We start from the raw sequence: 24,947 nt of genomic DNA, 5'->3' as shown, positions 1-24,947 counted from the left end.
TTTTCTACATTCTTTTCCTGGGAGTGGTGTTGAGGTGGAACAAGCATTTTCTCCCTGGGTCACACAGCTAGATGCTTCCAGAGTAGGCTTAACTGAGTATGAAGCCGGCACTCCTCTTGCAAGGCCTAGGTTTCATTCACAAACTGGCTATTTCTCTTCAGGGCCAACTAACATACTGCGTGCCTATCATTCGCTAGCCTGGCTCATTCACTGTTGATCTGGGTGTTCCCCACAAATCAAAACTTGGAAAGCCCGTGGGCGGCACTATTTTCCTAGTAATTTGTAGCTTTAATAAGAAATAACAAGAGAAGCACATTGAACTGTGTTTACACGTAGAGGTAGCTCCCCCCTTGTGTTTTATTTTAAGCTTTTATACAAGACCACAAAAGGAGTTTGAAAAAATTCTGTGTTTATAATCTGTGTTGACCATCTCTGGGTAGAGTTAGGAAGAAATGAATTGCCTTTTCAGATTTTAATTGCAAAGATAATGTTTGCTGGATGCCTTCAGTTTTTTCCTTTTTGCTGTATGGAAACTTTAATCATTAAATGATAGCAAACATGTAAGCAGGTGTCTTGACTGGACTAATTACAGTTGACCCTTGAACAATTCAGGGGTTAAGGGCACTGACTCCTGGGCAGTGGAGTATAACTTTTGCCTCCCCCAAAACTTGTAATAGCCTCCTGTTGACTGGAAGCCTTACCAGGAACAGGAACAGTCACCTAACGCGTATTTTGTATGTTATATGTATTACATACTATCGTCTTAAGTCTTAAAGTAAGCTAGAGAAAAAAAATGTTAAGAAAATCGTAAGGAAAATACGTTTACAGTACTGTGCTGTTTATTTGTTGAAAGAAATGCATGTATAAGTGGACCCAGGCAGTTCAACTTGGTGTTTTTCAAGGGTCAACTGTGCAGACTTTCTCAAAGAATATAAATGGGATAAGATTAATAAGCACCTAATGCCAAAACTGTATTAAGGAGTATTTTGACCTACTTTGCAACAGTATTGTAAATGCATGTTGTGATTAATGGGTGGAAGGGAGTTTTGTAAATAATAATAAAAATAAACCACTCTTGCTAAGCTTTTATAGACTTATAATTAAAGACAGTGTAAATTATAAGGCCTAAAACTTTGAAGATATCATTGGGATCTGCTTTAACTCTACAAGGTTCCAAATTCCATTTATGTTTATGAAGTTAGATTTATAATCCCATTCTTAACATTTTGTTTCCAGAGACGGGAAATGTGATGATTTTCCTAAGAGGTTCCACTGCCCATTCTAGGTTAACACCTGTGGATTTAGGAATTGGGCAGATTATACAATAAGAGTAGCAGGATTTCCCTGTTCCTTGGGCAGCCTAGCAAGTATTGATTATGTAAAATCATTTCACCTTTCTTTTTTCTGTGACTGTCCTTAAAAATACCTTTAAAAAAAACTTTAAAATAAATTTAAAATTTTACTTTGTTTAGTAATACAGATAACATCATTTTCATATATAACTTTATAGTCATTTTTCCAGGTTTTGTAATATATGTGTATATTATCTATGTATATATGTATATATTATATATATGTTTTACACATTTATTTTAAAATTTATTTATTTATTTTTGAGAAAGAAAGAGAACACAAGCGGGGAAGGGGCAAAGAAAGAGAGGGAGACAGAATCTGAAGCAGGCTCCAGGCTCTGAGCTGTCAGCACAAGATGTGGGGCTCGGACCCAAGAACAGCGAGATCAGGACCTGAGCTGAAGTCGGCTGCTTAACCACCTGAGCCGCCCAGGTACCCCTCAAGTATCTATATTTTAAAAACATAAATAAGGTTGTACACTATTTACTGTTTTGCACTTAATGTGGTCATGAACATTCATGTCAGTGGATAAAGCCTATCTAAAACCAGAAACACACCTGTAGTTCCACAAAGTTGGGCTTGTTAACTTGTAGCAGAATGAAGTTTAGGTAAAGTTTAAATGAAGCAATGCTTTGAAAGACTCAAAGCAAAACTGGTTGTGTATAAAGGAGTTATCAGGCCTGACCCAAGGAGACTCAGAATCCTAATTCCTTGGAAATGGCAAAATTAAGATAAATGTGAAATGTTTCTGAAGCCTGAAATGTGGGTTGGAATTAAAACACTGCTTTATCCTTTTTTTTTTTTTTAAGTTTATTTTTGAAAGAGAGAGAGAGAGAGCTGGGAGGGGGAGAAAGAGGGAGAGAGAAAGAGAATCCCAACCAGGCCCAATGTCACCAGCGTGGAACCTGATGTGGGGCCCTGAGATCACGACCTGAAACAAAATCTAGTCGGTCGCTTAACTGACTGAGCCACCCAGGCACCGCCCCACCCCCCCAAAAAAAACCCCTGCATTTTCTAAGTGTCAAAGTGACTCATACAGTGGAATACCACTTGGGAGTAAAAAGGAATGAATTATAAATACATGCAACAACATGGATGAATCTCCACATAATTATGCTGAGTGAAAGAAGCCAGGCAAAAAGAGTACATAGAATATGATTCCATTTATATAAAACTAGGAAATGTGAAGTATAGAGACAGAAAGCAGATAAAATAGTTACTTGCAGGGAGGGGTGGGAGCAAGAAGTAGGAGGGAGCGATGGGTACCAGAAAACCAGGGAGTCATGGATATGTTCATTATCTTTATTGTTGTGATGGTTCTATGATGTTTACATACATACAGGTCAAAACTTATCAAGTTGTATACTTTAAATATTAGAGTTTATGTTGCTACACCTCAAAAAAAAACCCAAAAAAACAGTTCAAGGAAATTTTTAGAAAGTGAACTGCATGGCTCAGATCCTTACAACAGTGCGATGTTGTTCCAGTCTCACTGAGGAGATTTCTAACAAAATTTTTGCCAATCTACGACTTTAAAAAACAAGGTTTCTCAATACTGTATCCTTGATGTTTCTTAACAAAAGCAGTTTTTATAGGCTTACACAATAAATATTCACTTATTCTACTGTCTGGCTCTACTGTAATTTAACGTACTTTATTGTTGGATAGTTAGATTACAGGGGTTTTTGTTTTTGTTTCTTGCCATTGAATGCAGTTCTGGCATGAACTAAATCTTTGTGACTATCCATAATTACTTCTTAAAGATAGAATCCTAGCAGTGTAATTGCCTGAGTCATAGCCCACAAATGTAATCTAACCCTTTTAATTAGGAAGTTTTAAGGGACCTGAAGAAGTTCTACTTAAAGCCTCTCATTTCACTGAAGAAAAAAAGAGAGCTTCAAAGTGTCGTCATACCCTAGAGTCAGAGTAGAAGCCAGCCTTCTCCTTGCCTTTGACCCCTTGGCTGCTCCTCTTTTTCAGTATCCTGTGTGATCAGTTCTTGGGAATAGAGTGTGTATCTGTATGTTCAGTCTGCCATAATAAAATTCCCTAGACAGGGTAGCTAAAACAAAAGATTTATTTTCTCGTGGTTCTGGAAGCTGGAAATCCAGGATCAAGGTGTCAGTATGGTCAGTTTCTGGTAAGGACTCTCTTCCTGGCTTGTAGATGGCCGTTTTCCTGCTGTGTTCTCACAAGGTAGATAGAAGGCCAGTGAACTCTGGTGCCACATAAGGATACTAATCCTATATATATATATATATATATATATATATATATATATATACCATTTTTTAAATTTTTAAATTTTAATTATTTATTATTTTTTAATATAATTTATTGTTGAATTGGTTTACATACAACACCCAGTGCTCATCCCAACAAGTGCCCTCCTCAATGCCCATCACCCACTTTCCCCTCTCCCTCATCCCCACATCAACCCTCAGTTTGTTCCCTGTATTTAAGAGTCTCTTATGGTTTGCCTCCCTCCCTCTCTGTTACTATCTTTTTCTCCCCCTTTCCTTCCCACATGGTCTTCTGTTAAGTTTCTTAAGATCCACATAGGTGAGTGAAACCATATGATATCTGTCTTTCTCTGACTGACTTATTTCACTTAGCACAATACCCTCCAGTTCCATCCACGTTGCTGCAAATGGCATGATTTCATTCTTTCTCATTGTGAAGTAGTATGCCATTATATATATAGACCACATCTTCTTTATCCATTCACCAGTTGATGGACATTTAGGCTGTTTCCATAATTTGGCTCTTATTGAAAGCGCTGCTATAAACATAGGGGTACATGTACCCCTATGCACCAGCACTCCTGTATTAAAGATACTGGTCCTTTAAGATCAAAGCCCTACCCTATGACTTCATTTAACCTTAATTATTTCCTTAAAGGCCCTATCTCCAAATACAGTCACACTGGGGGTTAGGGCTTGAACAGATGAATTTGAGGGGCAGGGGAACACAAACCTTCAGTCCATAACTGTGTAGGAAGCTTCCACTCAAGTAGCTTATCTCTGAGGGCTCATGGAAGGAAAATGTTGACTTGGGTCTTCAAAATGTAGTCTGCTGCCATTGTAAACTCCTGGGCCACAGGATTATACACCAAGAGAGTGATTTTACAGTAAAGCAGGAAACTACAGTTTGTGCCAAGACTTTGGAACTATGGTCAGGAAAGGGTTATCCTCAGAATAAATTAGTAAGAATTAATAAATAATGAAATTATCTGCAGAAATATCCTAAGCTGAAAGATAATTTATAAATATGTTGCTGAAAGGGCCAGGATATTTCCCAGATCAGAAGATATGCTAAGAACCTGCATGGAAGTAAAAACTGGTTGGGGCATGAAGGTAGAGGCCAAGGGAAGAAGAGAAGACTGAATGTGATAATAAAAGCAAAAGTTACAGCAAATTCATTTGGTGGAATGCCATGCCACAATAAACCTAGCAAAGGAGATGTACATTCTGATATCATGTGTATAAAGTTTAAAAGACAGATTTATAAATAAAAATGCAAAACCATGCACGGGAATAATGAACACCAAATTGAGGATAGTGGTTATTTCTAGGGAGAGTGAGACAGAAATGAGACTGGAGTGAGTACACAGGGGACTGCAAATGTATCTGTCATGTTTTATCTCAAACTAGGTTGTGGGTACAAGCGCCTCCTTATATTATCTCTACTTTTTATATGCCAGAAATACTTTATAATTAAAAATAAGCAACAAAAAGTAAATGACAAAAGCAATAGTTTGTACAGAGGCTAAACAAAATAATGGAGGCCCTCCTTGACTACTCAACTATTGTGTCACTATTATCTTGCGGTGAGGAAAAGGGTATCAGACTATCTTGGCTCAACAGGTGACTGCTAAGGTCATTTAACCCCCTTTGCACTGATTTCATGCTCAGCACACCACACCCATGTGGCATCTCATATAGACTCTATCACATAACAGAGAATGGGTTGAAGAGTTGGCTTAAGTACTCTGATTCTCTTAGCAGTTACATTTATTGGCATAAATCATGCATTCTTGATGATCCAATGTTGCTCCCATGGGGGTACAAATAACTGGTTCTTGGGGCAAAAAATACTTTAAGAAACGTATAACACACAAATAAAATATACTAGATGCAAAGATATGCAATATATCTGTGGCATTACTAGTTCACAGGGGGTAATTAGGGAAAAAATAACTAAAAAGGCACTTAGAGGGGTGATAATGAAAATATGGTTGAAAAATACTGGTGTAAAGGAAGAAATTGACATTTGGTTTCATCAATTAGGCTCCCATGTTTTTGGTTAATTAGTCTCCTTGGGTCATTTAGTCATTTCTTCACTGTACTGTTATTAAATTGCAACTCTGATTTAAATGCATATTGTCCTCAGAAATCTCAGAACCTAGTGAGTATAATGGACCCTTTTAAAAATAGCCTTAATGCAAGATAGTATTGCTATAGTAAGTTGATTTGAACATGGGGATTATAGTGGATGCTGTGATGTGCTTCCCAGATGCCCCTTCAATAATGAGGAACTTATCCCCAACTCTGGGAGTATTACTAGAAGGCATCCCTGAGGTAGGTGTCAGACTTTTGGGAAGATTACTGAGGAAAACCTCCTCAGCCAAAGTCATGTCTCCTTCCAGGAATAGCCCACATCGAGTCACCCAATAGCCTGGGAGTATAAAATCTTGGCCGCCTTGTCCTAACTTGGGACTTACTTTATTTTACTTCTTAAAGTTTTTTTTTTAAGTTTTAATTTTTTATTTTGAGAGAAAGAGCATGTGCTCGGGGGAGGACCAGAGAGAGAGGGGGAGAGAGAATCCCAAGCAGACTCTGTGCTGATGGCATGGAGCCTGACACAGGGCTCGATCTCACAAGCTATGAGATCTTGACCTGAGCCCAAATGAAGAGTTGGACACTTTAACTGACTGAGCCACCTAGGCGACCTTATCTTATTTTATTTGAGAAAGAAAGAGAGAGAGAGTACAAGCAGGGGAAAGGAACAGAGGGAGAGAGAGAAAGAATCCCAAGCAGACTCCACGCTCAGCCCAGAACACAACACGGGGTTCGATCCCTTGACCCTCGGATCATTACCTGAGACAAAATCAAAAGTCAGAGGCTCAACTGCCTGAGCCACCCAGGCACCCCCCTAACTTGGGACAATTTTAAAAGACCATCCCAGCCCCAGAGCACTCCATGGGCTTGGCTGAGGATTGTTAGCACTGTATCATAGCTCAGTTTTCCCTCTGCCCAGTCCTACTTCCTTCCTTCCCTTCTATGGGCACCGTTTCTGAGAGCACTTCCTAATATGCTGATCTATCTTGAAGTCTGCTTCCCAGAGAACACAACCTGTAACAGGGATGATAAGAAATATACAAAATATTTGGCATCACTAAGGTGGGAGAGATTATTTCCAGAATTCAGTGATTCATCACTTATATACAACTTCCAGTGCTTATCACAATAAGTGCCCTCCTTAGTTACCCATCACCTATCTATCCCATCTCCCACCCACCTCCCTCCATCAGCCCGTAGTTTGTTCTCTATCATTAAGAGTCTCTTGCGGTTTGTTTCCCTCTCTTCTCTTCCCCCCCCCCCACTTCCCATATGTACATTTGTCTTGTTTCTTAAATTATACATATGAGTGAAATCATATGGTTTTTTTCTTTCTCTGATTGACTTATTTTGCTGAGTATAATATATTCTAGCTCCATCCATGTCATTATGAATACTTCATGCTTTTTGATGACTGAGTAATATTCCATTATATATATATATAATATATATATATGTATATATGTATTTTATATAATATATATACCACATCTTCTTTAACCATTTATCAGTTGATGGACATTTGGGCTCTCTCCATAGTTTGGCCATTGTTGATAATGCTGCTATAAACATTGGGGTGCATGTATCCCTTCAAATCTGTATTTTTGTATCCTTTGGGTAAATACCTAATAGTGCAATTCTTGGATTATAGGGTAGTTCTATTTGCATTTTATTGAGGAACCTCCATACTGTTCTTCAGAGTGGCTGCACCAGTTTGCATTCCCATCAACAGTGCAAGAGAGTTCCCGTTTCTCCTCATCCTCGCCAACACCTGTTGTTTCTTATGTTGTTAATTTTAGTCATTCTGACAGATGTGAGGTGGTATCTCACTGTGGTTTTGATTTGTAGTTCCCTGATGGTGAGTGACGTTGAGAATATTTTCATGTGTCTGTTGGCCATCTGGACATCTTCTTTGGAAAAGTGTCTATTCGTGCCTACTGCCCATTTCTTAACTGGCTTATTTGTTTTTTGGTGTTGAGTTTGATAAGTTCTTTATAAATTTTGGATACTAACCCTTTATCAGATATGTCATTTGCAAATATCTTCTCCCATTCTCTAGTCTGCCTTTAATTTTGTTGATTTTTTCCTTCTGTTTAGGTTAAGTCTTGAAGGATGAGTAGGATGTTGCCAAGAAGAGAAGGAAGGGGGTAGAGATTAATTCTAAGCATGGAGACCAGCAAAAGTAAAGGCTTGGGACATGAGAAAATTTGGTGTATCTGGATTGTGGTGAGCATTTCTGTAACTGGTGATAAAGTCCTTAAGATTTTGGCAAGGGATTGAGGAAGATGGAAATTTCAAGAATGATTCCTATGCTTCTCACTTCCAGTTGCACAGATGATGGTGCCATTCACCGAAACAGGGAATATTGGGAAAGAACTAAGTCTGGCAAGCCAAGATTAGTGTATGGTTTTATATGCATTGATTTTGAGGAGTACAAAATATCCAGATGAAGATAGGCAGGTGAATACATAGGTGTAGACTCCAAAGCACAGATGAGAATCTGGAGGTGACTCTTGGTTTCTTTGCTCTAATCACATTTTTCATTCCTCAATCACTCGATGATTTCTGCTCTTATAAGCCCCTTGTATTTCTCTTCCTTGGGCTTTCCCTGGTTAATTCCTACTCATTCTTCATATCTCAAATGAAACATCCTCCCACAGGTTGTGCTCAACCACCAGATCCAGTCACTTCCTCATATTACATATTTTCATAGCACCACAAATTTTCATAGTATTTGTCAAAATTGTAATTTCACATTTATTCACAGAATTATTTTCTCTCTCTCTCTGACTATAATTTCCATGAGAACAAGACCTGTGTATGGCTTTGTTCATCATTATACCCTGTACCTAACATAATGCCTAGCACATGCAAATGTTCAGGACATATTTAAAAGAATGGTTGATGTTCATATTAATGGGAATAAAAACCCAATGGCCATTAACACACGAAGATGTGTCCCTAACTGAAGGCACCAGTATTTTGTGGATGAAAGACTCTCAAGATGCCGCCCAGTTATCCTGACTCCTGGTATTCACATCCTTGTGTAATTTCCTCCCCTGGAGCATGGGAGAAGCCCATGACTTATTTCTAACCAGAGAATATGGCAAAGGGTGATTACATTACATAAGACTGTAGCTGCCGTCTTGCTGGAAAATCCTATTTTCTCGTCTTTTGCTTGTTTGGTAAAGTGAGCTTCCCTGAGGAGAGGCACATGGGGCAAGAAATTTGAGGGTGGCCTCCTACCAGCAGCCAGCAAGAAAGCAAGATGCTCAGTCGGATGATCCAGAAAGAACTAAATCCTGCCAACAACCACATGAATTTGGAAACGGAATCTTCCCTGATAAGACTCCAGTGCTGGCTAACGTCCTTCTGAGGGGCACCAAAGCAGAGCAGCCAGTTAAGCTGTATCCATATTCATGATTCACAGAAACTGTGAGATAATAAATAGGTACTGTTTTTCAGTTGGTAAATTTGTGGGAATATTGTTTTGTAGTAACAGATAACTAATTGTGGGATTTTGGTGCCTAATAGGGGGTGCTGTAATAAATACCTGAAAATGTGGGAGTGGGTTTGAAACCAAGCAATGGTCGAAGGCTGGAAAAATTTTGAGGAGCACGAAAAGGAAAGCCAAATTGTCTTGAACGGTTTGTGAGAAGAAATAATGGACTTTAAAGACAGTGCCCAGGAGGCTTAAAAGGACATGAGGAACATGTTTTTGCATATTTTTAATGTTTATTTGTATTTGAGAGAGAGAGAGAGACAGAGCACAAGTGGCCGAGGGACAGAGAGAGAGAGGGAGGCACAGAATCAGAAGCAGGCTCCAGGCTCCGAGCTGTTAGCAGAGAGCCACACGCGGGGCTCGAACTCACGAACTGTGAGATCATGACCTGAGCTGAAGTCGGACGCTTAACCGAGTCACCCAGGTGCCCCAGGAACATTTTTTTTTTTTTTTTTGTAATAGCAGAAAATTTAGCCAGGTGTTTTCTACAATTATGTGGAAAGCAAGACCTCTAAGTGATGAACATAGACATGCAATCATGAAAATTTTCAAGCAAAAGTGTTGAAGGTGCCACTGGGTTTCTTCTTGATATTTATAGTAAAATGCAAGAGGAGAGAAATAAGAGAATAACTATTAAACAAAAGAAGCCAGGACTTGATAATTCTGGAATTTTTTAGCCTCTTCAGATGGGAAAAGATGCTAAAATGGAGGACTGGCTTTTTTTTTTTTTAATGTTTATTTATTTTTGAGAGAGAGGCAGACTGCAAGTGGGGGAGGGGCAGAGAGAGAGGGAGAGACAGAATCGGAAGCAGGCTCCAAGTTGTCAGCACAGAGCCCAATGTAGGGCATGAACCCATGAACAGTGAGATCATGGCCCAAGCCAAAGTCAGAAGCTTAACTGCCTGAGCAAGCCAGGCCCCCCTGGGGGACTGGCTTCTAAGCACTGACTGAGAAAGTAGCATGGAGAAAAAGCTGAGAGTGGGACTTAAGAACCTTTTGTTAAAACCTCAGAAAGATCGAAGGATCATACTATTCAGTCACATGAAGGATCTTGAGAGAGTTTAAGGGTATGCTTCAAGGAACCTCTCAATTAACCCATAGATCTTCTAGGAAGTTTAAGAGCATTTTTTTTTTCTTAGCAAAATCAAGAGGGGCCCAAAGTAGAGAAGGTCTTACCCAGAAGAGATTTTGGATTGGCTTTTGTGCAGTGGAGTGAACCCCAGTGAAATTCATAGTTGACCCACAAAGTTTATGAGAAAATTGCATCACCAAAACACTGCCACTTTGGACTGAATAAGGCAGAGACAGTACAAAAATGAAAAGAAGGTGTTGGGCTTCCCAAATTCTACTGGCAAGAGTCAGGCTGAGAAAACCACGTACACTGCCAACTTCTGCTACTTTCGCGAAAAGGAACAGAGATTCAGAATATGGGACCAAGATTCTAGGGGGTGGAGTCAAGGACCACAGAGAACTATACCTAGACCTTGAAGCCTAACCAAAGAATGTCCAACATTTGCTGAGGAGTATTTCTGAGTTGCTCTGGATCACTGATGCTTTTGTATCTACCATTTCCCCCAATGTGATTGGCAATGACTTAGCTGTTTTCCTTTGCCTGTCACACCACTGTCTATTAGGTGTGTAGGAGGAAGAAAATCTATCTCTTTAGTTTCACAGTGCCCCTAAATTGAAAAGAACTGTGCTCCAGGAGATATACCTACCAAAACTACACCTAAGTAGCTTCCTTTGTAGCAGGACCTGATTTAGATGATGAGATTCTGAACTTTGAGCAGATGCTATGATGGGATGAAACCCCTAAGGGCCTTAGGAGAGGATGATGTGTTTTGCATGTGGAAGTGATGTGAATCATTGAGGACCAGAGGGGGGATTTGGGGAGGCATTTTCCAACATGGACCCTAATGATCTCTTCTTCTGGTGTTTATGGCTTTGTATCATCCCATCTCCTTAAATAACTTGCTTCTAAGAAACAATAGACTACTTCAACATTGAGGGAATGTCATTTCTATGATCAGATTGCAAAAGATTCTGAGTTCCATCTGGCCAGCAGACTTACTTCCTTGATGGTTTTGATGAAGCAAGTTGCCATGTTGGAGAGGCACACGTGGCAGGGAACTGAGGGACAGCCTCTGGCCAGTAGCCAGCTGCAAACTGAAGCCCTCAGTCCAACAACCCAAAAGAAACTGAATCCTGCCAACAGCCATGTAAGTCGGCTTAGAAGCGAATCCTCCCTTAATTAAACCTTCAGATAAGTCCCCGGCCCCGGCTTATGGTTTGATTGCAGTGAAAATTTTGAGAGAATTTAGAGGGACCCAGTTCAACTGTGCCTGAATGCCTGATTCTCAGACCCCGTGAGGTAATTAAATATGGTTTCAGTTGCTAAGTTTGTGGTAATTTGTTACACAGAAATAGAACTGATACACCTATTATATTGCCAAAGTTGGAAAAGATGGACAAACCTCAGTGTTTGCAAGGCTGCAGCGAAACAGACATTCTCATGTAGTTTTGGTGAGAGTACAAAATTTCTGAAGGCAATTTGGCAATATAAATTTAAGAAAATTCAGGAGCACCTGGGTAGCTCAGCCAGTTGACCGTCCAACTCTTGATTTCGGCTCAGGTTATGATCTCAGGGTTTGTGAGTTCAAGCCCCGTGTAGGGCTCTGTTCTGACATTGTGGAATCTGCTTGGGATTCTCTCTCTCTCCCTGTCTCTCTGCCACTCCCCCCACTTGCGCTGTATCTGTCTCTCTCAAAATAAAAATAAGAACTTTGGAAAAACAAAAGAAAATTCAAAAGCTCAAAGGTGGATATTTTTGATCCAGCAAAGTTCACTGCTAGGAAATTGTCCGAAAGAAATAATTGGACAAATGTACAAAAGTAAAATCACATAGTCATTACACTGTAGTTTATTCTCTCAAAAAATTATATGCAATCCAAAGTGGTGATTCTTTGAATACATTGTGACACATGCAGGGATAGGATATTATGCAGCCATTAAAGAATATGATGTGTGGGGCGCCTGGGTGGCGCAGTCGGTTAAGCGTCCGACTTCAGCCAGGTCATGATCTTGCGGTCTGTGAGTTCGAGCCCCGCATCAGGCTCTGGGCTGATGGCTCGGAGCCTGGAGCCTGTTTCCGATTCTGTGTCTCCCTCTCTCTCTGCCCCTCCCCCGTTCATGCTCTGTCTCTCTCTGTCCCAAAAATAAATAAAAAACGTTGAAAAAAATTAAAAAAAAAAAAAAGAATATGATGTGTATTTAGGTATGTCAGTTATTCACTGACCTGGAAAGCCACACTGCTAAGTGAAAAAACTTAGTTACAAAATAACATGTTTAGTAGTAACTCATTAATATTTTAGAATGTATTTTTATATATACATGAATAGACATCTGGAAAGATATTCCCCCAAATCTTTTTTTTTAAGTTTTCATTTATTTATTTTGAGAGCATGAACAGGGCAGGGGCAAGAGAGAAGGAGAGAGAGAATCCCAAGCAGGCTCTGTGCTGTCAGCACAGAGTCCAACAAGAGACTTGAACTCATGAACCATGAGATCATGACCTGAGCCGAAATCAAGAGTCAGATGCCTAACTAACTGGGCCACCCAGGAGCCCCCCTCAAATCTTTATAATAATGTATAGCAGCCATGTGTAGGAACTAGAGTTTTTCGATGGTTTTTATTGTTTCCATACAACTTTAGAACTGTTTGAATATTTTATATGAACATGTATTATCCTTTTATTATTTTTTTAATGTTTTTTTTTTTTATTTTTGAGACAGAGAGAGACAGAGCATGAGTGGGGAAGGGGCAGAGAGAGAGGGAGACACAGAATCTGAAGCAGGCTCCAGGCTCTGAGCTGTCAGCACAGAGCCCGACCGCGGGGCTCGAACTCACAGACTGTGAGATCGTGACCTGAGCTGAAGTCGGACACTCAACCAACTGAGCCACCCAGGCACCCCTGTATTATCCTTTTAATCAGAATAAAATAAGGGTTCTTTTTGCCTTGCTGAAGCTTAACCTACAGAATAATTGTGCACCACATCATATAGACAACCTTAAAAATCATAGAAAGAGAATGGCACAGCTATGTCTATATGCTCAGAGAAGCCATTGAGTTTTGGTGACATTTAAAATTTGAACAGTGACTAAGAATGAAAACAAACTCTGAATCATACAAAAATCATTCATTGTCTACCAGGTACAGCTAAAGCAGTGGGCACTGTTTTGTATGGTACGTGTTTCGGCCTCACACGTGAGCCGGGTCATGGAAGGAATCTGTTCAGAGAGGCTAACCTCTGTCTTCTGAATCATTCTTTTCTTCCTTCTTCCTAAAAGAATTTTTCATTCACCTTTTAAAAATTGGAAAGAAGCTTATTATTGACCCATAGAAAAATTTCTCCCAAGAGGACCAAGAGGATAATCATTTTCTGGGTAATATGTATTAGTTAGTATAATTTAGATTTAAAATGCCTTCTTGGGAAATGCTTCCTAAGAATTATAATATTTAGTTAAGTATTGTGTTTCATTGAGGCTCACTTTGCTGAATCATGCCAGTACTAAATTTTGAGATATGCCAACCCATGTCATTTATTAATATAACCAGTGGCTTCTAAAGTTCCAGTTAAATTTTAAGATTTATTTCTTTGCCTGTGAAACGTGTATTTCCTCAAGGAAAACTTCTTTAGAAGGTGATAAGTAGCCTCTGCTGAAAGAGAGGGGAAAAAATAATACCTCAAGCCTTATTGAGACCTCATGTCCATAAAGATGAGTAGCTCTTCTGGTGGCTGAGTAGAAAGGAAAGACACAGGTGCACTTGCTGGGAAAGACCAAAGTTTATGAAAATTAGTAACCTCAGATACTGAAAGGGAACCAATATTGTAATCTAAAAAAATAAACTGGGCAGTTAGCGAGTTTATTACTCCAATGTGGCCTTACTACATCTAATAAGTTCTAAATTTGATGAATTACTTGAAGTCAATTTGTGTGTGTGTGTGTGTGTGTGTGTGTGTGTGTGTGTGTGTGTGTGTTGTTAAAGCTTAGAGTATGGTACAAGTGAATTGCAAATATGAACTATGGTTGCTATTTGGAGAAATTCCTTTATCCATGCTGTGACCCTTAGTCTTGATGAACCATGTTGTGAAGCTATGTGACAGCTTTAACCACGTCAGTACAAATTTGTTGTCTTCACCTTTCAAAAAGGAATATTTTTGATAAATAACATCTTTTTCAGATAGGTATGTTACGACATTATTTTCTTGGAAAAATGGAAACAAAAAGTTGCAATGTGGAATACCTTATTACTTTAAGATACTATTTGATAGTTGCATCTGGTTTGGCCGAGACAATTATCTTGGCCTGCGAGCGTCTTCTTACTCTTCTGTGAGTGTCACATGAAATCTGTTTGTGAAAGGGATGTATACCCAAGCAGGCAATTACTTTGTGATTCTTGCCCTTAAGAGGTTCTTTAGTTCCCTACGTGCACTTTGTCTGCAATTAGAGTAAGAAAAACCCCATTAGTGCTTTAGTTATAGCCTCCTCTTCCAAATAGACTTCCATCACTGGCAGGAAGAACAAAGAGAGAGATTAACAAACTTTGCCCAAATTATGCCTTAAGAAATAATGACGTTTCTTATTACAACAGTGGGGTAGAGTGATGACGAGGAGTTACATGGACAAAGGTTTGGAATAGAGAGCTGGTGTGTCTTTGGAGAATTTCACTTAACTGGAGCTGAGGATTGGCATTTGAGAATAGTGCCTGTGTGGTGGGAACAAGAGTAGCAGGATGTCTTAGCTCAGGCTGCCATAAAGGAATATCACAGACTAATCCACAGACTGGGTAGATTAAACAAAAGACATTAATTTCCTTACAGTTCTGGTGACTGGAGGTCTATGATTAAGGTGCCAGCAGAGTTGGTTTGTCTTGAGGCCTTTCTCCTTGGCTTATAGATGGCTGCCTTCTTGTGTCTCCACATGACCTTTTGTCTGTGTGCGAGTGGAGGGAGAGAGAGCTCTGGTGTCTCTTCCTCTTTTTCTTTCTTTCCTCCCTCCCTCCCTCCCTCCCTCCCTCCCTCCCTCCTTTCTTTCTTTCTTTCTTTCTTTCTTTCTTTCTTTCTTTCTTTCTTTCTTTCTTTCTTTCTTTCTTTCTTTCTTTCTTTCCTGTAAGCTGTATGCCCAATGTAGGGCTTGAGATCAAGCGTTGCATGCTCTACCAACTGAGACAGCCAGGCACCCCTCTTCCTTTTATTAAAAGGACACCAGTTCTACAGGATTGTGGTCACCCTTATGATAGCATTTAACCTTGGTTACCTCCATAAAGGCCCTGTCTCCAAAGGCAGTCACACTGGGGGTTAGGGTTTCGATATGAATTTGGAGTTGGCAGGGTGGGGACACAAACATTCAGTTCATAACACAAGAGATCTGGGATTGTTCTATAGAGTCTTTGAGGACAAGATACCATAAAATTGACTTGCTATCATCCCTTGCTAGACCGTAAGTCCCTTGGGGACAGGAAGAGTGTCTGACTTGTGTACTATGGTACCCCTAGCACTTACTGCAGTGCGTGTTAGTACAAGTATTTGTTCCACTGATGAATTAATGAATGTGGTGACTGGAGAGTAGGGTGGGAGGAAGGATGTTTCAGTGATCTGATGAGTGAAGTACCAACTTATTTTCACCAACTTAGTGGTGGTGGAAATAAAGTGAAAGGGTGACAATGAGTAAAAATAAGAAGATGGGATAAAAGGGAGTGGAGGGAAGAATCATAGATGTGATTAAGTGACATGATGATCACTATCCTATCAGATAGAGACATTGAGAGATTTTATTACGGTGAATCCTCATGTTGAAATGAGATGCCTCTTAGGACTTGCTCCACAGTTTGTGAAACCGAAAGTTCTCTTAGCTTCTCCCAGATGTCCCCTAAGGTTTCCCTGAAGGCCGTGTGATTCCTTTCTCTTCAAGCAACATTTACAGCTTCTCTTTTCTGACTTAGCACTCTCACCCAATTTGGGTGTAGCCCAAAGAGAATCAGGAAGACTGGAGACACACATTTCTCCTCCTCTTTTAATAATACTACTTCTAGCTTTACTGCCTTTTATTTACGGTAACCACCATAGAAATAGAAATTATAGTCATACTGGGCATCACAGTGAAATAAAATTTCTGATCGTGAGTATTCTTTATTTTAAGATGGTTCCTCTTTTCCTGACTGCTTCCTTGTCTTCATAATTCTAAGAGCAATGACTCATAACTTTCTTTCTCACTTTGTTCTCTAGCTGAGTAATTTGTGAGTGGAAATTTGCATTGAATAGTAATCTACTTTCTGAAATTGCTGGTAGTTACAACAGCCTCAGCTTGTACCAGAAGCTTTTTGAACATCTCCATTACCTCTTCCGAACAAACTATTCTTAGCCAACTTTAAAACTGAAACTCAACAGGTTGTTAAATATAGAATTAAAGTAATTTGTTTACATCTGCTAAGAGGATTTAGCAACAGGAAGTTAATTGTTTATCTCGAATAATTGAAACTCATTCTTCTAGCTTTTGCTCTAATTGCACCAAAAGTAAAATGTTTTCGTGTACTCCCTTAAAAGTTTATGTTCATTTTCTTTATGAGTCAACAGCATTGTGCATAACTTTTAGAATAGAGTTTGTTCACTGGATGTGGACTTTTATAATTAGCCAATAAAATGACCACTTTGTATATGTGCTGCTGAAGTGAGCACTAAAATGACCACTTTGAACTACTAGATGATGCAATGCCCATCAATTTTAGTGACCTTATCATCCTCTTTGTATAGACATTTTTACAATTCATTGAATGTTTTATTGCTCCTTGACTTAAGTACTCTGCAACATCTAGTGAACATGAAATAGCAATGAGTCACCAAAAGCAAACATGCTAAATGTAATAAAACTGAGGAGTACCTGGGTGGCTCAGTTGGTTGAGCGTCCAACTTCGGCTCAGGTCATGATCTCGCAGTCTACTGTCTGTGGATTTGAGCCCCGCAATGGGCTCTGTGTTGACAGCTTGGAGCCTGGAGCCTGCTTCGGATTCTGTGTCTCCCTCTTTCTGCCCCTCCCTGATTGGTGCTCACTCTCTCTGTCTCTCTCTCAAAGTAATAAATAAACATTAAAAAAATTTTAAAAAATAAACATAATAAAATTGAAATTGTAAGGTGTTTCAATTAGGATCAAGATTAATCTGCTTTAACAAAGACAGAGGTTTAAACAATATATAATTTTATTTCTTACTTAACAGTCTGATTTATTTCTCACATAATGTTGAGACGTTGGCTCCTTCCATCCTGCAGTACCACACCAGTGTCCCTTAAATATTAGCCCTGTCTGCTTGTTCTTAGGTGGCTTGCCACCATGTCCAAGTTCTAGGCACCAGGATGGCAAAAGAAGAGATACATTTTCCATTCAAGGAGCACAACGCAGACATTGTCACTTCTGCTCACATTCTGTTGGTCAGAAATTAGTCATATAGCCACACGTAGACACAATGGAGGGTGGGACATATGCCCAGCTGGAACTTGGGATTCTATCCCTTAAGGGAATGTAGAAAGATGGATATGATATGCCAAAAGTTGTGACTCTTCGGTCTCTGATGAATGCTCATTGGATTAAGCCGGTTGGCTGTGGACTCAACCGTGAAGGAAAAAAACAGAGGCAAGAGCAAGCACCATTAGCAAAATGTTGAAAGTATGTTGTCAAAAACCAAGTCTGAAAGATATACAAAACTTATGGGTCCCGGTAACTGAAGCTCTCCTTATAACTTGCAAGTTTATGGTTTGATTTTCAAAGATCTGGCCTTTGAATTTATTTAGAGTAACACGCTTTGTGTGAAAACAATGAAAAACATATCTGCATGAAAATTTCTGGCTTGTCTTTTGTTTTGAAATTTTATGGCAGAATCAGGGTTACAGAGAAAGCTAGATGCTTTGAGTAGCCAAGTTTTCAGTGAAGAATATAATGTGGTGGGTGTCAGTACTTTCTAGACAAAGCTTCTCTACTGAACCTTAGAACATGCTTTTGAGTTTGTGTACAAGGAAGACTTGGTCATCAGGCATCATCAGTGTCCACTTTAACCAGAGCTGCTCTTGAGGGAAGCAGCATTTTCTAATATCCTGCTCTTGTGTGGCACTGTCAGTCTGCCTGGAGAAGGGAACAAGAGCACAGCCTGAGAGCAAGTGAAGTGTTAGGAAGCATGGAGTGCCAAAGCCCAGCCTGGGTTCCGGTAGACCGGAGAACAAGATGAGTGGAAAAGTCTGGGATCTCACTTTAGAAGGGGGAAGAGTCACATGGTACTCTTCTGCTCTGGTCCATTTGAGCGCCTCAGAACCTCAGCAGCTGGTGAGTGAATGACTGGGGTGGCCATCTTGTTCAACACCAGAGCCACTATGGCTTGAAGTGTTTAATACCAGACCAGAACTAAATAGCCACATGCTTGGGGTTCTTTGAGGAGTCCCCCAAGTCTCCCCCCCCCCACCCCCAGCCATTTTATATTTCATCTATTAGCCTACTACAGCCCTTAGGGACTCTGACAAATATGAGATGCTGTAGCTTCCTTTGGCTCTAGTGGCATGAATTTTCTACCACTGAAGGCAATCTTTCAGGTTAAGCAATAAAAGTGAAGACATTGTCTCTGAAAGCCACAGTCTGGCTTTGGGAGGGCAAGGGAGTGGGATGTTGTATCTCTAGTTCTTTCTTTAGCTCATAATCATTTATAACTGACATATTTATTTGATCAACTGTTTGCCACATTGGGAGTCAAAGAAGTGTGAATAAGTATGCCAGCAACTATACAGTCTGACTGAGTAGGGGCTGTTTTGCAGGGGATAAGCTAAGGAGGACAGGGCCTGGGAATTACTTTGTACAGAGGCAGGTTGTGAGTGTGGAGCAGAAAAGTAGGAGTGGCACATAAGCGTCATCCAGTGAAACATATTCTCCAAGGCTGCTCCTGCTCTGACTTCTTCTAGGCTTAGAACGTCTGGGTTGGAAGCAACATTATTGTGATTGTCCAATTCACTGTGGTTCGGTAAATGGAATATTTTTTCATCTTAATTTTTTTCATAATATATTCATAATTTTTTTGCTACTCATACCACTGCATTTTCAATACTTTGATCTTTAAATAGTTATATTATGATGAATTATGAATTTGGGTTAGAGCTTTTTTGCTATAGCCTTTGATGAGATTAGCATGTCTCTGTGAGAGGCCTGTATCTTATGAATAGTACAGATCTTTAATGATATGTCTCTTTATCTAACCCAAACAAGTTTGAAAAAATAACCACATTTCTTTATGTATAAATATTTTTATAAGTCTTTATGGGATTAAAGAGAGTTCCTTTAATAACGGATGAGAAACTATCGATCAATGGAAAATGCACTGCACCTAGATTCAGAGGACCTAGGTTGTTGTCATGGGTCCTGCTGAAATGATTTTGTTGTATTTTTAATCAACTGGATACCTAGTTAAAAACTTACAATGAGAGGGGCGCCTGGGTGGCGCAGTCGGTTAAGCGTCCAGCTTCAGCCAGGTCATGATCTCGCGGTCCGTGAGTTCGAGCCCCGCGTCAGGCTCTGGGCTGATGGCTCAGAGCCTGGAGCCTGTTTCCGATTCTGTGTCTCCCTCTCTCTCTGCCCCTCCCCCGTTCATGCTCTGTCTCTCTCTGTCCCAAAAATAAATAAACGTTGAAAAAAAATTAAAAAATAAAATAAAAAAATAAAAAATAAAAAAAACTTACAATGAGAAATACACCTTCCCCATGATCAGAACAGTCATATCTATTGACTACGGGTCTAATCCCAGTATTAGGGTATTGGGAAATAGGTATAGTATTACTTCTGATGTAATTTCTCATGATCTTAATTCATATTTTATAATATTAGAGGTTTGGATAAGATAGCCTTTAAAGTTCAATTCTAAAAATTCGTATTGCATGGTCTGCATCATGGGAAAGGGAAGCTCCACACTGAACTTGGAATGTAGATGGGTTCAGTGCCAGGCACTGTGGTAAACTCTCACTGTGCATTATTTGTTTAATCTTCACAATTCATGAGGTAGGTATTGTTATCATCCCATTTTTGTAGGTGAAGAAACTGAGAATTAAAGCTGTTAAGGAACTTGGTCAATATCCTACAGCTAGTGAGAGGTAGAGTTGAGGTAGAGTTGAGATTTCGAACATATGTATGTGTGACTCCAGAGTTTTGGGGATGAAGACTGTGCTTTATTTTATTTTATTTTAATTTGTTTTAATGTTTATTTATTTTTGAGTGAGAGAGAGACAAAGCACGAGCAGGAAGAGGAGCAGAGAGAGAGGGGGAGACACAGAATCTGAACCAGGCTCCAGGCTCTGAGCTGTCAGCACAGAGTCTGACGCGGGACTCAAACTCACAAGCTGTGAGATCATGACCTGAGCCAAAGTCGGACGCCTAACCTACTGAGCTACCCAGGGACCCCAGAAGACTACGCTTCTTAACTGTTATTTAGTAGCAGTTTTGAGGAATGTTTAACTACCCAAGAGCAATAAACAGTCTGATCAACAAGTTTTTACTCTATAACAAATGATGTAGCAGCAATATTTCTCTAGATATTTTCTATATGTCTATTATTATAAGTTTATAAGATTTGAAAACTGAAAGGGCAAAGTGACCTCTGATACAAATAGCAAAATAACGTCGGATTAAATCATCTTCCTTCAAATCTAATGAAATGAACAGAAGTGGTGAAAAAAACAAGGCAACAATTCATGAACGAACAAAGGAGAACACCTTTGCCGTATGAACTTCAGTGTAAACTTCAGAGTGACGGCTAAGGCAAGTGACGAGTTGTGCTGTGGCTCCTTTCTTTATACCCACTCACCAGGAGCAGTACTGAGAACTCTGAGCGTTTTTATTAATGTCATCCACTGTGGACGGAAGCAGCCTGAGGGAGTAAGTAGGTAACCCTGGATAAGTAAAGGGAAATGTCTCAAGTGTAGTTGACCCAACTTCTCTCGATGGGGCCTTGAGGTGGGTGGGGTGGGTGAGGTGGAGGGGGGCAAGAAGGGCCTCCATAGCTTCTGATCCTTCAGGCCCCCGAGGATGGGTAGGATGAATGAGAGGCTTATCTCCACAGCTGGGTGGAGTGGGCACTGGTGCAAGATGTTTAACTGGCCTCCAAAGGAGAAATTAGAGGCTCCCCCCTACCTAGTATGGGTTTGACCTCACTCACATGCCTCCCAACATGCCCTTGGCTAAAGATAAGTGTATTGAAAGCAATTCCAATACAATGAATTAGCTTCCTATGGGGCAGACAGACTGGTCCTAAATAAAGTGGAAGCATTATATCAGACCAAATAAAAGTCACAACAGAGCTAGCTAATGAAAATGAAAAACCAAAAATGGCATGGCAATGAGTAAACACCTTAGAACAAGAAGATGAAAGAGAAGGAAAAGAAAAAAGAAAAAAAAGGAAGAACATGGTACAAAAAGACATGCTTTAAGGGGGAGAATGGCTTTTAACATAATAAAAGTACAGCTTTTTCAAATAAGATTCCCCGAGAGAGCTTTAAGGTACAGAATTGCTTTATGACCCTATTATTCTATAAAACTAAGGCCTTAAAATAAGATAATAGCAGAATGAACTCAACAGGGACATTTCAGAGCTAAGAAAACTAGTTGCAACTCCAAAGAGCACCATGATAGATCTAAAAAATTATTTAGGAAGAGCAAGGAACAAGAGAGACAGTGGTTGAAAATAAAATTAGTGGAATGGAAGAAATGCATGACATAATCAGTGAATGCAGAGAAAAGGGACAAAGAAATTAAAATATGTAGAAGGCAGTCAGTATGGAGGACAGAGACCAGCCAACAGAGACAACAAAATGGAATAGGAAAGGTAGTTAGATATGTAATAAAAGAAACTTTCCCTGGAATTAACAAATGAAGTCTTAAGCTAGAAGGTCACTCTGTATGCTAGAAAAAATTGATACAGCACAATAAACATGCAGACACCCTTTGGTTAAGTTACTGAAATTAAAGGATAAGAAAAGAAATCTTTAGCTATTCAGAAAGAAAAAGTAAGTCACCTATAAGGAGGAAAATGAGGATTGCCTTAGACTTCTCAGCAATATTCAAAGCCAGAACATGATGGAATAATATTTACAAACTTCTGAGGACAAGAAAGTGGGACCCACTCAAAAACTGTTTGGTTATAAAGTCAGCAAGCAGGCTGTCTCAAACACGGAAAAATACACAGAAAGTAGTGTTTAGAATCTGGTATGAAAGATACAGAATTTGAGAGACTTTCTTGGGAAAACAAAACAAAACAAAACACAATACATTTGACATTGAAATTCTGCCAAAGAAATGAATGAAGATCAAGAATTTAGGACTGGTAAAAGAATCAGAAATGGACACTGGACCCATTTTTAAAAAGAACGAAGACGAATAATGAGGAGTATTGCAGTTACAGCACACAATGTGGTGGCTTATAACCTGGCCAAGTAAAAATATAAGCAATGAACAATAGAGCGGGGAAAAGTGTAGGTGGGAGGACTAACCAAAGTGTATCACTTCATCTTTCAGAGCACAGTCAATTCATGCTGTCTCAAATTAAACCACATAGTTTAGAAACAAACAAACAAACAACGAAACAGCAGCAGCATTTCCAAAACTTTGATTTTTATAATCTCTGTGCTTAACCTAAGAGCCAGCAAGGCAAGGCAGCCTATGTGGGCCAGATTCACCTGCAGCTATGTTTTGGTTTTGTAAGGTCAGTTCAGCGTTTTTAACTATTTTAAAATATGAATGTTTTTAGGTGGGGGGTGAACTTGCCAGTTAACCCCAATTTCCATCGTACTTCACCCTTTTAGGGATCTGCCTGGCTTTGCCTGTGGGGGACTCTTTAGGAACTAAAATCTCTTGTGAAGAATTATGTGTCTGAACTTCAATCATTCCTAGTGTAAGATGAAATAGTAATTGATCAATAGATATATTCCTCTCATTTGTTTTGTAAAACAAGGTATTTTTCTCTGGCACAACAAATGACATTTTCCCATATGTTAGAATGACATAAATCTGTCTCTTGGCAAATCACTGTTTCCTTAACTTGGCTGCCACCAGGCCTTGACTCCAGTGGCAATCAGAAGTGATACAGAGTAACTTTCCTGAAAGATCCCTTTTACCACATAGGAACACTCCTGGGAAGCTTCTCCTTAGGTGGTGTCTTTCTTATGCTATTTAAAGCCTTAGGGCTTAGCTGTTGTCACCTGCCAGCTATTTCTTTGGGTCAGTTTTAACTTTCAGCCCTTTAAATAGAGTACGGATTGGGACTGAAAAGGAGCCAGAAGGAACAGCTGATTGGCTGTGAAGGCCCCGTGGGGAGGATCTGACACCCGCCCTAGAGGCTGAGCTGGTCATTCTAAGAAAAACTACGTGGGTGGCCCCAGGGGCTACTCTGATGGCTTTAGAACTGGCATCTGATGGGCACTGGAAGGACTAGTCCTCCAGCAGGAGACTAGCGAGCGGGCACTGCAAAAAGAACTGCACGATTCTTAAGTTAGTATTTCTTTTCTTTTCTCTTTTTTATGTTTATTTATTTTTGAGAAGGAGATAGAGTGCAAGCAGGGGAGGGGCAGAGAGAGAGGGAGACACACAGAATCCAAAGCAGGCTCCAGGCCAGAAACTGTCAACACAGAGCCTGACGCGGGGTTCAAACTCACGAACTGAGTGATCATGACCTGAGCCCAAGTCGGACACTCCACGGACTGAGCCACCCAGGCGCCCCATAAGGTAGTATTTCCACATCCAGGTACTTCATCAGATCTTCAGCCATTTGCGATGGCAAAAGACACTACCTTAGAAAGGCGAAACTAGACTTTTATTTAAATTAAATCCTGCACTAATCAAGAGAGAGATGCCTCTCACTCTTAGGTTTCTAATTTATAAATATTTCCATATTTGGAAGGTGTTCCGTAGGAGAGAATAAAGGCTGGACCGTTTAATGGTAGCAGTGAGAATGGGGGGGGGGTTCATACTGACCTGCTCCCCCACCCTATTCTCATGGCTGCCATCACACAGGCCACAGGAAAGGAAGACTCAGAGTTTGTTTCCTGACCGGATGTGGGAACAGAGAAGGAATCAAGCTCCGTAACTTGAACAACAGGTAACATGAACCATGGACAGGTTGAGGGTTTTATACACTTAACACAAAGCGTTCTCACTTGCACACATACTGCTTTGGTAGGGAATACCGTTGCAGGCAGAGCATCTCCTTTAGTGAGAAGACGTTTCTCTGTCTTAGCAGTGCTTACAACGACAACTCTCTTAGGATAACCTCTGTAAGCCCCGGACAGATTACCAAGTACAGACAGACCCCTTGTACATCGCATTTTTCTCATGGAAAAAGGTTCATGAATGTGTGTAAAGCTGGTCACCATTAACCTATTGGTTGACTTCAAAGCTCAGCACTGAGAAAGGTAAATTGCTTGCTACTAAAATATTCAGGTATATAGAGCCGTCACCCTTTCCGCCATGCGAGGACACAGCAAAAAGACAGCTATCTATGAGCCAGGAAGTGGGCTGTCACCAGACAGTGAATTTGTTGGTGACTTGATCTTGGACTTTCCAGTCTCCAGAACTGTGAGAAATACATTTCTGGGGGTGTCTGGTGGCTCAGTCAGTTCAGCGTCTGACTGTTGATTTCAGCTCAGGTCATGATCTCGTGGTTTGTGGGACGGAGTCCCAAG

At 40.1% G+C, this 24,947-nt stretch overlaps 1 long non-coding RNA gene across 1 annotated transcript; it reads left to right on the top strand.

Moving 5' to 3' along the window:
* Window positions 1–1,723: 1,723 nt before the first annotated feature.
* On the top strand, window positions 1,724–11,863 carry LOC109496119. Its single transcript, XR_002151967.3, has 3 exons — window positions 1,724–1,785; window positions 7,791–9,144; window positions 11,226–11,863. It is a non-coding gene; the product is annotated as an uncharacterized LOC109496119 (long non-coding RNA).
* The last annotated feature ends 13,084 nt before the right edge of the window (window positions 11,864–24,947 follow it).

The sequence above is a fragment of the Felis catus genome, chromosome F2, assembly GCF_018350175.1.
Source record: "Felis catus isolate Fca126 chromosome F2, F.catus_Fca126_mat1.0, whole genome shotgun sequence".
NCBI lineage: Eukaryota > Metazoa > Chordata > Mammalia > Carnivora > Felidae > Felis > Felis catus.
The sequence above is the reverse complement of the archived record's forward strand: the minus strand, read 5'-3'. Positions and strand labels throughout refer to the sequence as shown.